At 37.4% G+C, this 16,660-nt stretch overlaps 1 protein-coding gene across 13 annotated transcripts in view; it reads right to left on the reverse strand.

The window, feature by feature from the left end:
• The window catches only part of CADPS (calcium dependent secretion activator), a 666,812-nt gene that overhangs the window by 240,785 nt on the left and 409,367 nt on the right, over positions 1–16,660 (reverse strand). The gene's annotated exons all lie outside the window — the stretch shown is intronic.

The following is a 16,660-nucleotide window of genomic DNA, read 5'->3' on the forward strand; positions in this document are numbered from 1 at the left end:
ATGAGACCTGATAAAAAAAAATACAAATATATCTATGTATAAAGTACAAAAAATGTGTCTCTAGCTCCTTTAACTAGATTATCTAACATGAAATCATTAGCATCATATAAGGAAACATGTTATTATTTATTTATGAACTTTTTAGGTAAATACGGTAATTATTATTCCTTTTTAATTTACAGTAGAGCACAGAACTATATACTCGTTTTAAGTAAGTTATATTAAAACATTTTTATTTGTTTTAGTTAGAGCAAAGGATTGGAGCCTATGTCAGTTTTTTGTTGCTTTCTGTGTACCTGTTGGAGAGATTTATCTTAATTTCCTGTTGGGAACAGGAAGACAGACAAACAAGAAACACATTTTTGGAAGCAATGAAGGGTTAGAACTTGCTGCTCAAGCATTTTCTGTCCCATTGACAACCGCTCCCCTCATTTCTTCTATGGGTGTCACAAAAACAGGAAGGGGGAGACATACGTTACCCAATGGGCTTACAGACAGGGGGAAAAAACCTCACAACATTTGAACCCCTGCCCCCCCCCACACTTTATCCCAAATCAAACAAATGTGGGCTTTACGATGGCTTTAAGTGGATCTGAAATGAAATGTTCAGTGCTGAACACATGCTAGGATGGTGAAAGATCCACCAATTTGTTGCTGTTTCATTGAAAACAACAGCAAAGAGATATTCTGGCTGGAGACTGCAGCTTCTATTCTAACTGCTGGACTATCATTCCCTCTCTACATAAAATCTAAAATGGAAACAGGACAGTAATAGTCACCACAGAATGGCATTAAAAATAGGGAGAAAGTCATTTTGAAAACATACCTTTGTGCATAAATTCAAATCATTCTCAGAATTGTGCAAACTACTAGTGAATAGGGTTGGGTTCAGGCGTGTTCGGATCCTAGTCCTAACTCACCTGAGCAATCCTGCCAGGAAGCCGTCACTGCATATGGTCAATCATGAGCAGCCTAGTTAGGGCGTGTATATGTGCAGCTGCAGGCCGGGAAATGCCTCACTTCCTATGACTGGCGGTGTGCAGTGACGGCTTCCTGGCGGGATTGCTCAGGTGGGTTGGGACAAGGATCTAAACACACCTGAGCCCCTCCCTAGTGGTGAACATAGTCTGCAAAGGACCCTTTGTAAGAAGATTTTCAAATATAGTATATCTAAAGCCAACACTTTTTTGTTTAAGATATGATTAAAGCTCCTGTCGAGTTTTTTTTCTTCAATTCATCTTTGAAGGCACAACAGGAATTGGGAAAATATCTCTTCAAAGCAAGGGAAGTCCTCTTTTGGTCAGCTGGCACCAGAACAAGGGTCCTCAGTGAAGATTTACAGTCTGTTCCTGTTCCAGTCATAAGTCAAACTTTCAATCCCAGTGACAATCTTAATCAGGACAAATGGAGAGGGTGAATCTCCCCAACAAAGGCACATGCAGCAATAAAACCAGCTGTTCTAACCCTTCAACACTATCCAAAACAAAAAAAAAAAGTTCTGGTTTTAGATACACTTGAAGCGCTGGGTAATTGCATTCTTTAATTGATAATCTCCAAAGAGCTGTGCACTATGATGACATGACATAAACGAACAATAAAGAATTCATGATTAATTCATTCTAATCACATTCTTTCCCTTCCCAATAACCCTTGATTAAACTGATGTTTACTGCCTAATTGGAAATCTTCTATTGCTTGTCATCAATCATAGCTTGGTCGTCTTAGAATGATAACCTTATTATTAATTTGTTTTCCATTTTGTTCTACTGTAAATTTAAATGTAACATAAGCAACGAAAATATTCAGTATACACTGTAGTAGAGTTCCAAATATAATATGCTTGTTTTCTTATGAAAAATATCCATCAATGATCAGAAATGGAAAAAATGGGTCAAGATTTTTTTGGCTTAATGGTTGAGCCAATTCTGACAATAATTCAAGGAGTACCCATTTAAAAGTATATTCCTGATTTGTTTTTTTTTTATGTCTATGTAATGGAAATTTGTACGTTCTGTATATAATTGTATTGTATTTTGTATGTATTGCACACTGCCCTCACTGTGCACGGCACTAATAATGTTTTCAGTAAATGTTTACATTCTTTCGAGTCCTGATTAGAATTAGCCTGCCTATGTAACGCCCCTTGTTACCATAAATGTACAATTGTAATATTAATGTGATACCTACGTAATCATGTGCATAAAAACCTTCAATTGCGTCATAATAAAGCAGAACAGTAATTTGGAAAGATGCTGAGCGTATCTTTTGTGTCTGTTCCCTACTGCAGTAGTTATTATTAATTTGGAACCACTAATCAATATGAGGATAGGAGTTGCCTATCATCAATTTAACCGAGTCATGCATGGCGAGCTTTGCCTTAGGAGGGGATTCCAGGTGACCCTGAGTATCCGAAACGAGGAGCTTGAGACGATCCGGGAATTTCTGATAATCAGCCGGCTGAGGTAAGCCTTTTGCTTACATTTGAGTTATCAGACTTCCTTGATCGGTAAGGCATTTTCGGGACAAAGGGTACCTATTTTACTCCCCTTAATCGAACTGTATTGATTGGTGGTTATATGTTATGTTGTCACTGTCTACTGTCCATCGGAGTGTTATAAATAAGAAAGGGAAGAATAGTACTGTTCACAGGTATATGTAGTACATCTGCTAGATAAAGTAGTTTAGAGGCAAGAGGGTATAGGCACAAGTAGAGAAGAGAGAAGACTGGCCAGTCATTATGGGCATTAAATTAAGTAAGGGAATGAAGGGTAAGAGACCCTCAAAAATGCCCAGCGCAAGAGAAGCGCTACATATGAACCGAAGGTGCGGTTCCGCCTATACTGAGCCCCTATATTAATGGTTAAAGTGGACAGAGATCCACAATAGGTAATTGGGTTACCAAGGTCCACAGGGACTAAGACTAATGCAGAGTAAACAGCTAGAGAAACAGTTATCTATGTGAGCAGGATGGATCAAGGGTGACATTAACACTAGACAGAAAGGGACATTTTCATGTTAAGTTGTGGGATGAATTTGGGGTCAGGCACTACTAGTAAAAGTCAGAAACAGAGAAATGAGAGTTAAAACAGAATACTTTATATGTTGTCAGAGAGGGAAGATGGGATGAGCACTGTGGCTCCCCATCTGATCATAGAATCATAGAAGCTAGATATAAAAGTTATTTAAACAAAATAAGGAAAGCAGAATTTAGGCAGGGAAATATTAAAGAGTTAAAAGAAAGTGAGAGAATGATATGCACATGTTGTGTACAAATGGGAAAAATGTATGTGCGAATGCTGGGACCTTTAGTTCTATTGCTTGTGTGTGCCATGTACGCAGATGTGACCCCCTCCTTTGTGCTCTCCTGAAAGAAATGTGGCTGGGATGAGAGGTTAGTGATAAGCTGGAAAGACACCATGCCAATTTCTGTTTTTTAGACAAAACATTTATAACAAAATGTGCCGGGTTAACGAATCTAATGGTAAACAATGTGATCACAATTATTTTGAATCTGTTTTCCAGACATGGTAAAATGAAGGTTACATTTAACCGTGTATTACACAAATTGAATATCCTTTGATAGTGGAAACAGTGCATTTAAAAAAGGGAAATTAAGTAAAATTAAGTAATAATGAGTATTAATTTCTAATATGAGTTTAACAATTATATAGATATATTGAAACTGGTTTAGACAACCTTTGGTTGGAAATGAAATCCAGGTTATTGGGGAAATTTGTAAAAATGGGATTAGTTTAGATTAAGATAACAATTTTGTAATTTTACATTTATACAATAAGCCCTTATTGAGAGAAAAAAAAGATTAAGATGAGGTTGTTATTTGGAATAAAGCTGCCATAATATTTAACAAAGCCAAGATGGATGGGATACATAAGAAGTTCTTCTACAAAAATGATATTGTAAGGTTTTTGATAATAACTTGATGTGCGGTCCATGATGTAAGAGTAATAATAAATAAAATTTAAATATAACAGTCCCATCACATCAAGTCCACACACCCTGTTAGGATAGATGCCACCTGCAGCCAGTTGTGTTATAGTTTTTGATGCTTTCTGGTCCATCATACAGATTCTTGATCCTTTTGTTTTTATTTATTTTTATTTTTGAAATCCAAAGCAGAATGTGTGGATTGTGAAATGATGTGCCCCTTTTTCTTGTAAAGTGCAGTGGTATAAGCAGAAGAATATTTTGGATTTATGGGCATCTCTCCATGACCGCAGGGTATTGTTATCATTTATTATAATATTGCCAGGAAGAAGTTGTCTTTTGAAACATGAAACTGGAGTTCTTACACAAATAGCATGATAGAAAACAAGCCATTGTAATATATTCATGCAAGCTGGACCCAGTAATGAAGGGTTCATCCTGATATATCAGAGCTGTAGCTTTTATGCAAAGGTGCTATTAGACAAAGTTAGATATTGTTTTGGTCAATGGTCCGACATTCTGCGCAGCAAATATACAGATAACTAAATGTTTGTCTAATGAAAGGTTTAAAATATGAGTTTATTTATGTACAAATCTAACAATGAAAAATGTGGACATTTATTCAAAAGAAAGGAAAAACCACATGTGTTAAATTGATGGTGTAGGAATCAGTTGCTGTGAGCCCAGTGCGGGACACACTCCCTGAAGACCCAGATATTACATTTTTTGTAGATTTGAGTATGCAGTTTATCACCCAGAAAGATACTCTGTATTCAAAGTCATTGGATCCTTTTTCCCCAGCTCAAGAAGCAGAGCTCCATGTTTTAGCAAAGCCTGTGAGCTATAAAAAGAGTGTATATTTATATAGATAGTCGAGATATAGAGAGCTTTTGGTTCCATTTGAAGGGCCAGAAGTTTGTTTTTACTTCGGCAGGTAAACCAACCAAGCATGCCAAGTTAATTTGATTGGCTGTTTTCAGCCTTCCAGCTTCTTGCTGAGGTAGCCATATTAACTTTCACACATGGAAGCAGACCAGGTGACTAAGGATGCTGCATTTACAGCCCCGGACACTTGATGGGTCTGTGCAACTCACAGATTCCACCCTAGTTCTGGCCCAGTATAGCTGGGATTAATAATTCAACTTTAAGGACCCCAGAACGAGAAGAACAAGTGGTCCACAGGGGGCAACTTCTTATGAAACAGGACTTTGGAAAAAGTGATCATTTATGTCTGCCAGCCACTCTTTTCCCTTCAGCTTGACACATGGACCGTGTCATCAGTCACAAGCAGTTATGGCTGCCTTAGTAAATGAGCGTGGGATAGAGCCAGGGTTCTCCACAGTTGTTTTTATAACATACCACTTCTTGTTTTACCTGTTACCAAAGGTGTTACCAAAAGCTGAACATCCCTCCCAGAGATTACAAAAAAGATATATCCAGATGCCCAAGTCAGGATCTTACAAATATGCATTTTGTCTGTATGGACATGTTTTTTGGATGTCCAGTGGCAAATGCTACTGCAAAGGCCACAGTAAAAAGTGTTATCAGAAGTAGTTTGTAAGTACAGAGTGCCAGAAAGTACAGAGAGTAACAGAGGAAATCATTTTTTATAGGAGAGTCCTTACTAGAAGTTTTGCGGTTTTATTTTTACACCCCCTACTGTCTACAATGTAGCGGACAAAGTAGAGTAAGAAACTAGAAAACTTTTGCCTGAATGTTTTCTTATATTTTATGAAGCCCCTAAGGGGGATGTTGGACTCTCTCCCTATGGGATTTGGTTTGGGAGTGTGTTACTCACTTGCTAATATTTTGTCTCAGCAGCTGAAGTCCTCCATTCGGATCTCACAGAGAATGTTGCTGATCTTTTAAGGTTTTTTGACAAACTCATTTATGTGTTTTCTCCCCAATTCCAGATCCTAAAAGTTTGGAAGGATCTAAAACTAAAGCCAGGTGACTTGTGGATTGTTAAGAGACATTTATATATAAGGAAAAGTTTGGAGACTCAATACTGCATCTATTTCATGTACAGTTTTTGCAAAACTTGAAGGAAAAGTCACCTGGATCCACACCAGACACTGCAAAAATGACTAAATTAAAGAAATCTCTGTGTTTGATTTGTTTCCCTCTTGTGATCACAGTCTAGGGTACTTTTTGATTCAATTACTTTAATTGTAAGGGATATATATATTTGAAAAGTAGTTGAAGTCATATTTAGCCATGTTGAAGTCATATTTGTCTTTTGTATGTCTTCCATTATATGTAGAATTGTCTGTGTTTACATATGCTGATAAGTCAGCATGTCCACAATTCAGCTAGAAGGCCATTCTGGCCACAGGAGTGTACAGCCAGTACTCTGTAATTATGTCTTATCAATCATTTGTTTTTCACAATGAAAAGTCATTTTGTAATGAAAAAGTTGCTCAGCTATTATTTTCTCCACAATGGAGTTTTTTGCCTCTTTGGCCAGGACTACCTCCACCTAAGCGTGTGGAGGTTCCAGGTTAAAGGTGATAGCAGGTATGGTTAGTGATCAAAATATTGATCAAAAGAGGGGAGACTGTAATGGAAATTTGTACGTTCTGTATATAATTGTATTGTATTTTGTATGTATTGCACACTGCCCTCACTGTGCACGGCACTAATAATGTTTTCAGTAAATGTTTACATTCTTTCGAGTCCTGATTAGAATTAGCCTGCCTATGTAACGCCCCTTGTTACCATAAATGTACAATTGTAATATTAATGTGATACCTACGTAATCATGTGCATAAAAACCTTCAATTGCGTCATAATAAAGCAGAACAGTAATTTGGAAAGATGCTGAGCGTATCTTTTGTGTCTGTTCCCTACTGCAGTAGTTATTATTAATTTGGAACCACTAATCAATATGAGGATAGGAGTTGCCTATCATCAATTTAACCGAGTCAGTCTACAAATCCACATTGAGCAAGAATTTAGCTGATATATATCAAGTGCATTTTAAATGTTACCCCTTATAAATTAATGTTACAAATACATTAACATTTGTATTAAATTAAGAATGTTGTTGTCTAACTATTTGCTTAACAATAAAACACTAAAAAGAATATTTAAATGTGGCATTCACCAAACATTCACTGCAGGTGAATCTTCCTGCCGTATGTGTTTTAAATTACAGTGATTCACCTGCACTAAATGTTTGATGAGTGTCACATTCACTGCTTTTTTATGCCTTGTAATTTTTTTTAATATATCAAAAAACTATTTTTTTCTTGGATAAAGTATGGAATGGTTAAAACTGTGTCAGGTTCCTCTTGCCCTTTGTGTCCCATTGGGAAGATTTCCCCTCACTTTCTGTTATAAAGACCGAACAGAAAATTAGAAGAAATCTTTCCAAACTGAGCAACATTCCCAAATGTTACCTTACATAGATGTCACTGGAACAAGTGTTCCCATTAGGAAGATTTCCCCTTTAAAGGATACTTTGCACGGCCTCTTTATTCTGTTCTGGTGACCACTAAAAATGTTGGACTTTTCTTCAATTTCATTCCAGGTGACAGCAGTTACCAGGAGGAACAAAGAGAACAAGGCCCCTTTCACACCGGCGTGGCTTTGAAATTGCTCTGCTTCAGCAAGATTTCAAAGCCGCACATCAGTGCGATTTGCACTGCCAATTTATTTTAACAGCAGTCTATGCAAGTTGCAATGAAATCTGTAAAAAATAGTAGTGCAGGATCCTTTTTCATAACCCCTGTGACACGAGTCGTGGCGATATGAACAGTTTCATTGCCTGTGACGCGAGTCGTGGCGATATGAACAGTTTCGTTGCCGGCAATGGGGTGTGACTTGTCATGCAATTTGGAAATGCCAAACACTGGCAAAAAAAATGTTTTGGCTTTAGATACACATTTACAAATAATATAAAGATGCTGGTTTTGGAGGAGAGAAGCAATGCCTTAAAACAAAGTGCATGTCAATTTATATTTATTAAAGCTATTGTTATTTTTACCAATAATGTAAAAATTGATTTTATTGATGCTTCACCAGAAACAAGGTTTATTTAAGAACATTACAATGATTAAGCACAAGTTACTTACATCCTCTAGGACAGCGGTCTCCAAACTGTGGCCCATGGGCCGAATGCGGCCCTTTGCTTGCATTTATCTGGCCCTCAGGGCACCATACCTCCCACTGACACCAACAAGCGGGCACCATACCTCCCACTGACACCAACAAGCGGGCACCATACCTCCCACTGACACCAACAAGCGGGCACCATACCTCCCACTGACACCAACAAGCGGGCAACATTCCTCCCACTGACAATCAACAAGGGACACCATTCCTTCCACTGACACCAACGGTGGAGAACCATTGCTCTTACTGACACCAACAGAGGAGAACCATTCCTCTCACTGGAACCAACAATGGGGCATTTTTTTTCTCCTACTGACACCAGTGATGGGGCACTATTCCTCCCACTGACACCAAAAATGGGACACTATTCCTCCCACTGACACCAGCATTGGGGCACCATTCCTCCCACTTATGCCCTGTACACACGGTCGGACTTTGTTCGGACATTCCGACAACAAAATCCTAGGATTTTTTCCGACGGATGTTGGCTCAAACTTGTCTTGCATACACACGGTCACACAAAGTTGTCGGAAAATCCGATCGCTCTGAACACGGTGACGTAAAACACGTACGTCGGGACTATAAACGGGGCAGTGGCCAATAGCTTTCATCTCTTTATTTATTCTGAGCATGCCTGGCACTCTGTCCGTCGGATTTGTGTACACACGATCGGAATTTCCGACAACGGATTTTGTTGTCGGAACATTTTATCTCCTGCTCTCCAACTTTGTGTGTCGGAAAATCCGATGGAAAATGTCTGATGGAGCCCACACACGGTCGGAATTTCCGACAACACGCTCCGATCGGACATTTTCCATCGGAAAATCCGACCGTGTGTACGGGGCATAATACCAATCATGGGGTACTATTCCTCATTCTATTGACTACAATGTCATTTTTTTTACTCCCACTGACACTGGGGCATGTTCTACTCCCTCTGGCCACCCCAGCCCCCCTAAAGTCTGAAGGACAGGAAACTTGCCCTTTATTTAGAAAGTTTGAAGACCCCTGCTCTAGGACATTGTGATATAAAATATATCCTTATAAAAACAACGTAATCAAAGCATACTGTATGTAAAACTTTTTTAGTTTTGGATAGCGCGGGGAAGGTTTAGAGGCTTTGTTTTATTTATTATCTGTGTCCCCCTCTCTAAAGCTGGATACACACTATACAATTTGCTTTTCCTTTCCTTTTTCCTTCAGATTTACCAAAACCATATAATATGGGGTCAAACCTAAACACTTTCAATTTGTATGAAATCAGGCAGGCCCTTGTACTACATAGTTGAAGGTAAATCTAAAGGAAATCGAAACAACAAAAGTTGTAAAGTGTGTATCCAGCTTTAGTGTCATGGTGATCCACATCACTGAGACAGAAAGTAAGTGGAAATCCTACATTTTAGGATTGCCATGACGAGTGCATGAGGTAGGAGGAAATCTTCCAGTGGGAACAAATGTTCTGTTGTCAACTGTCTAAGATGTCAATTCAACTTACTTTAGGGGGAATTTCCTCTTACTTCCCTTTTGCGTCTCCAAGACGTGAAGAAAAATTCCCCCAGAAGGACACAGACATCACAAAATAGCATGATAGGGTTTCAACATTCTGTACTTCATCCAAAAAAATGACTATGCATACACTTTTAAAACAGAACACAAATGAAGGTCACCTATTAACTAGAGCTGCACGATTCTGGCCAAAATGAGATGCTTTTACTTTTTTTCTCACGATTCTCGCGACGTAAAATCTTTCACATTATACAAAAAAAATGGGCTAACTTTACTGGTTAGGTTTTTTTTTTTCATTAAAGTAGTTTTTTTTCCAAAAAAATTGCATTTGAAAGACCGCTGCGCAAATACAATGTGACATGAAATATTGCAACACCCACCATTTTATTCTCTAGGGTGTCTACTAAAAATATATATATAATGTTTGGGGGTTCTAAGTAATTTTCTAGCAAAAAAAAAAAAAGATTTTATCTTGAAACCAACAAATGTCAGAAAAAGGTTTAGTGTTTAAGTGATTAATCTTTTTTCACTTACACACGAAGTCTATTCCATTGACAAATTGTTACCATGTTTATACTTAAGTTATACTGATAAAGAATGTTTTGATTCTTAGTTTTTCTCCTTCCTTTCTTTTGACGGCTGTGGCTTCAGAAGAGCAGAGAGAATTCTTTGCAAAGAAAGAATCAGGAAACACTTTAGTCAAGATCGCGATAACAATTCTTGCCGATTAATCGTGCAGCTCTACTATTAACTAGCTAAGATGTTGTAGTAAAACTGGACTGCGAGGGGTTGATTTACTAAATCAGTGCATAATCTGGTGCAGCTCTGCATAGAAACCAATCAGCTTCTAACTTCAGCTTGTTCAATTGAGCTTTGACAATATAACCTGGAAGCTGATTGGTTTCTATGCAGAGCTGCACCAGATTTTGCACTCTCCCACATAAGTAGATCAACCCCACGAGTTTGAAATAACTCAAATGTCTTTGCTGACCTTGTTAGCTTATATGACTAAGAAGGAGGAAAAAAGGTCTATTACGGTACATAATATTCGTGAAAAATAGTAAATAATTTCTGTGGTTTAAAAAAGTTGTTACTATCCCGTAAACATAAACTTATATTTATTTAGTAGACTTTATTGGTGAATGCAATGAAGCATGAAGAGAGAACATTGAAATAAAGGGAAGCTGTACTATTGAAAATGCCTGGCTAACTTTGTGAGCAGACATAAAAAAAGACTCCTATTCACCGCTGAGAAACCCTCAATCCCCCACTGTGCCTGCTGTTAGAATTGTATAGCTTGAGTACCTAATCTTTTAACATATTTGAATTTAAATTGCAGTGCTCACATAAAACAAGTGCATATATCAGCAACAATGCCTTACTTACAATCTATAATAATCATTAAAATAAGCCAAAAGCAAAACCTTTGCAAAAGAATAAATGATGATACAGCCACTGCAATTTTACAATTTAAAATGCCTTGGTAAAACGTGTTTTACTGAACTGTGAGTTTACAAAAAAAAATGCAAGTCTTAGCTTGCAACTGTGCAAAAGCAAAAATCTTATCAAAACTTTTAATGAGAAGGATTCAAAAATACGAATTTTGAGAAAAAAACGGTGGTTGCTTTATTTCTTTAAAAAATATGGAAAACAAAAAATATTTAAAAAATACAAAATGGTATCAGCACCCCCAGCCAGAGATGCTACAACAATGTACACAAAGTTGGTAAACATATATAGCTCAAGGGTTCTAAGCATGGCCCCAATGCCAAGCAAGCACCAGACTATATACCCTTCAGCATTGGGTGGGGGGTGTAGTTGTTTTAAGGCATGGCCCAAAATATTAGGATCTCTCGTATTAATCACCAGCCTGATGATGATGGGCGCAGGGCTCTTCTAGGCCTGTGTATTCACAAGAAGAATTGACTATTAAAGGAAAAGATTATGTGCAACCTAACTGGCCTGCATATGGGCCAGCAAATTGCATCTGCAAGCTTCCTAATGAAATAATCGATTAACTGATGGTAGTGTGGGAATTAGACCTTGTGAATCCCCCAAAAACCTAAAATCCAGTTATCATTAATAATTGTGAATAGGAAAAATTCAAAATGCCGTTAACTAAAGACATGAAGAGGTTTTCTCAAGATAATTTACAGATGAGAGGCCTGCATGGAATAGGTGAAGCACTATTTGCACTGTATCGTATTGGATTTTTTAATACGTTGGTTAACAAGGCAAGTGGAATTTTGTGAAAACCATACAGTTCATTCTAGAAAAAATATTCACATTGGGTAGATCTGGGGTAAAATAAAACCTCTTTTACATTTCACTGGGGCATGGGTTGCAGTCTATTGAGTGGGGGAGGGGTGATTACCTAAACATAAATTGCCTCAAGGCCTACACCTCTTCCTGGGTCACTGGGAATGCAGAAGAACCTGATACCTGGCCAGTGCTCATCATTTTTGACACCCTTTTTAAAGCACCGATACAATGCTTAAGGAAAAATGGGATGGTATTGGCCCAATGAGGGACCCACACGCTCACAGCCTTCCAGCTACAGGGGGACCAGTACATAAAATTTGTGCTTTGAGATTGCATCTCAGTGGTAGGAGAACATTTTAAAAAATGCCAAAAAATAAAAATAAAAATATAGGCTCAATGGTTCCTCTAACAATGATAGTTGTGAACTTCATATAGTACCTTTCTGCTGTAAGTTTATAACTTATTACAAGTTTACTACTCAACATAAAAGAACTAACTTTTGGAAAACAAGGTAAACAGCCAAACTGTGATCTGTTAGGGTTAATTTCTTATAGAAGTAGAGACTGTTTACTTTGTGTAGTGAATGTTCACTTTATAAGGTGATTATTCACTCAAGCCGGCCATAGATGGAGCGATTTTCTTTCCTGCAACCAGGGTAACAGGAAAGAAAATTGCTCGATTCCCACATCAACACAGTCAGTGTTAAATGGGGAAATCCCTTCCACAGAGCCACTGTGTTCTCTCGGTGGGGCAGGGGAAGGGGGGATCTGTCCCCGCCGAGAGAACACAGTACTTACTGCTAGTAGCTATAAAGTAAAATCTGACAAGCTGGTTGTTTCCACTTGAGTACATTTAGCCTGTCCATACATGGTTCAAATCTCGGCAGGTCCCTGCTGAAGTGGCCGTGATTTGAACTGTCCATGGCTGGCTTTAGTGTATTAAGGTGGGTTACTGCCCAACTTTATCATTCCAATGTGTGCAAGTAAAATTGTTTTCTTAAGTCAAACACCAGTCGGGCACAAAAAATAAAAGAAAAAGTGCCCATATCCATCTCCCATGACCTCAGAAAGGGAAGCGGCTTTAGGGGACAGGTCCCACTGGATAGAAATCGCACTGGATCATGGATTAAGGTGGCACTCTCTATTAGAGACCTCCTAGACTAAATTTGAATTATATACTGTATAAGTGTCAATATTTATTTTTTGGGCCACTAAGAGTTCCACTTTAAAATCCCTTGCACATGACTGGGTACTCACAGCTTCACTAAGGTAAAGTAAATATTCACTTTACAAAGTTAACATTCACTTTGATAAGCCCATGATCCTCTAGTAAATTAGCTAATTGGGTTGTCTTGTGATGGTCAATTGCAATGTTGATTTTGGAGTCAAATTTTGATTTAGTTTTAGTCATAGTCTTTTGACCAATTTTACTTTCAGTCATATTTTAGTCATCTGAATTGTTTTAGTTTTAGTCGTATTTTAGTCGACTAAAATAGTGTTAATTTAGTAGACGAAAATATTTTCTTCGACAAAATTAATGAGTAAGAGAATGTTTATATAAATATGACACACATGCTGTTTACACTAATGTCATTCTATCCCAAAATTATATAAAATTATCTTAAATTACTTGTTTATTTTTCATACAAAACAGCTGAAAAAATATACAATTAGGGAAAAATATAACATATTGGCCTATTATTTCAAATACATTGACATGAAAAGAAAAAAAAACAGGGAAACAAAGGATCTACACACAAAGACACCAAATAAGTTTGCCAACCTGAAAATTAGGTGAGGTCATGTGATGTTTGCTTTTAATATTTCCTTCAAAGTAACTATAAATTCATTTAAAGAACATCTAAACCACAAAACTTATATATTTCAGTTTACCAGTTCTTAAACAGTGTGTCTGAATTAATTTCCTTTTTTTCAGGGCTTTTTTCCTTTATTTTCACCTGCGTTCCTGCTAGTAACACACTTCCTGTCCTAGGGTGACAAGACTCACTCACCACACCTTCTATAGAGGAACAGCTTTGTCACCCTAGACCGGTGATGGCAAACCTTGGCACCCCAGATGTTTTGGAACTACATTTCCCATGATACTTATGCATTCTGCAGTGTAGTTGAGCATCATGGGAAATGTAGTTCCAAAGCATCTGGAGTGCCAAGGTTCGCCATCATTGCCCTAGAGTCTCTGATTTAGAGTACACATGCTTTTCCCCCTACTCAAATCAATGACATGGGGTGTGGGGGGGGTGATAGCTGGGAAGCTTAGTAGGCAGGATCAAAGGGCATTCTTCTTTGTTTGCAGAAAATGTACTTAGCTTGAAAAAAAACAAAAACGAATGCAGCCACCACAACTAGGGACTGGTAGGCTGCAATATATACATTTTTTTTCTCTTGGGTTTAAATATACTTTAATGTATTTATTGAGAACATATATAATTATTACTAGTTTCTGATAATACATATATTTCATTAGAAATATTACAATAGATTTCAAAAACTAAATGTGCATTGAAGAAATATTCATTTAGTAAGAAACCCTTATGGGTCTAAACTTTTCTGCTAATACAATAAACGTTAACGCTGAAACTATTATGTTTAATACATTTTAACAAAATGTTCATGCAAATATAACATCCAAAGCTATGTTTGAAAATGAGAAGCATTTACGCTAAAAGCACTCATAGATATGAGGTAACCGTTGCCTGATCAACACATTTCAGCTGAATAAGGATTTAATTCTCATATCTATAGCCACCAGCAAATTGTCACAGATATCTTTGGCTAAATGATCAGAAGACGCTGCCATTCAGCCATGTTGGATATTTTTTAGCTGAATTTATTTTTCTATTTCAAAATGCTATCAATGGAAGGCTGACATCAGGTTTCATAATATAATTGTAGCTTATGCTTAAGGCGGAATGTACTAAACTCCACGTTTTACGCCATATTAGCAAATTGATTGCTTGAAACACCAAAACGTGTTAAAGAAAAATTTGTTCTCCAGCCTCTCCACCCTATTTTTTTTAGCCCAGCAGATCCAGCAGTGTCCTGCAGAATCCACTCAGAATTCTGCCCCCACGTACACCCGCGCCAACATTTTCTTACGTGAGGTCATTGAAAGGCCTGACGGCTCTTATGTGTTCAGGCACCGGGCCTCTCGATGATGCGGATCTAGGCCCACCCCCTCCTTCTTTCTCAATGAAGGACTATGGCAGGGGGCAAAGTGGGCATGATGCATGTCATTTGCCTATGCAAGTTTTTTTTTCCCACAAAAGTTAAAAAAGAGCACTCTGTATGAAGAGGAGGGGAGTAGGTGTGGAGAGGAGGCAACTTGTATTTGAGGGTGACGATTGGCTTTAAGTTAATGCCCAACTTCAGTGAAAACTTTTTTGTTATTCTGGAAAAGAATGCTTGGGAGCCATAAACACTCTCAGATTTTTAATTCCATCTCACTGGGGAAATTTATCCCCGTTTCCTGTCCCTGTGACATTCAGAGAAGAAATGGGGGCCAGCACAGAAAGCTCAGACAACAGAGAAAACATTGTCAGAAATTCAATTCTTCCTCACTGTACTAAAAATTTGATTTTGTTCTAATTCCTATCACTTCCTATCCTGGCAGGAACTGAGGACAATCTGCCCAAAGGTTATATAAACCACATTCAAATCTGAAAGACATCCCAAAGCTGCCCTACACCTTTTTCTTAGAATTGCCTATTTAAATTCCTCTTAATTTGATTAGGTCTTTAAACCAAACCCACTGTAACCAAAATGTCCAAATAAATATATATTTCAGCTTAGCTGAAAAAGAATAAAGAGTACAACCTTAAAATAAAATTGATATAATTTTGGAGGTCAAGTATTCTGCATTACAACTTCAGTATGTTCAAATATATATATCACCTTAGCACACACATGTGCACATGCACATGTTTTTTCACAATTTTTTTTTTCAATGTGGTGACAAGCTAAGCCTAGTTACATGTAAGCGTCAGTAATATTATAATGTATTCTACACCTAATAATTTAATAGTCCCTTTTATATCTTTATTAACTTCAATAAATTTATCTTAAACAAATCCTGGTAGAGTTTTTGTTGATCCATCGATGAATAGTTTTCATACAGTCTGATGAAGTATTAGAACTAAACCCTAAAATAGCTAACAATTAAGGCTTATCTATAGTATGAAGAATTGCAGGAAACTGCAAAGTAACACACGTAATATGGGTTAACCTGTATATATTATACAAGATATTTCATGAACGACCGGTAATTCATAAACACAGTTCATAAGAACATATGTAAAAAAATTGCATGCTTTGTTGTGACTTGCGCACACTTTTGTTCATGCTATTAATGTGGAATGTTAAAAATAAGTTTCATGCGTTTTGGCGCTTGAAGGCAAGCCAGTTAGAGGATGGATTATAGCAGGCCTACCAAATGCCGAAAAGCTTGAAACATCAATAGTGGATGTAGCAGATACGAGTTGATCATACAATAAAACATAGCAGTGAACTGAATGGAGTGTTAAAAATTTATGTCAAGCAGAACAAACAATCGTCAAGATCTCACAAGATAGCGAATGGTGCAAGTACTGAGATTTCAATCCAAGAAGTCCATTCATTCGTTCTCTCATTCATCCTTTCCCTTTTAACTTGTGTATATATTTGTAGATATTTTTAATAAAAAAATAGCAAACTCCAGCATGGTATCATATTGCAGCATTGCTTGCTGGAGTCCTATTCAGACACTCAAAAAAAGAATATTGTTTCTGCTTGAAGAAGTGGAGATTAAATTCTGCCTGCTATCCAAGGGGAATGTA

Source organism: Aquarana catesbeiana, linkage group LG07 (assembly GCF_042186555.1).
Source record: "Aquarana catesbeiana isolate 2022-GZ linkage group LG07, ASM4218655v1, whole genome shotgun sequence".
NCBI lineage: Eukaryota > Metazoa > Chordata > Amphibia > Anura > Ranidae > Aquarana > Aquarana catesbeiana.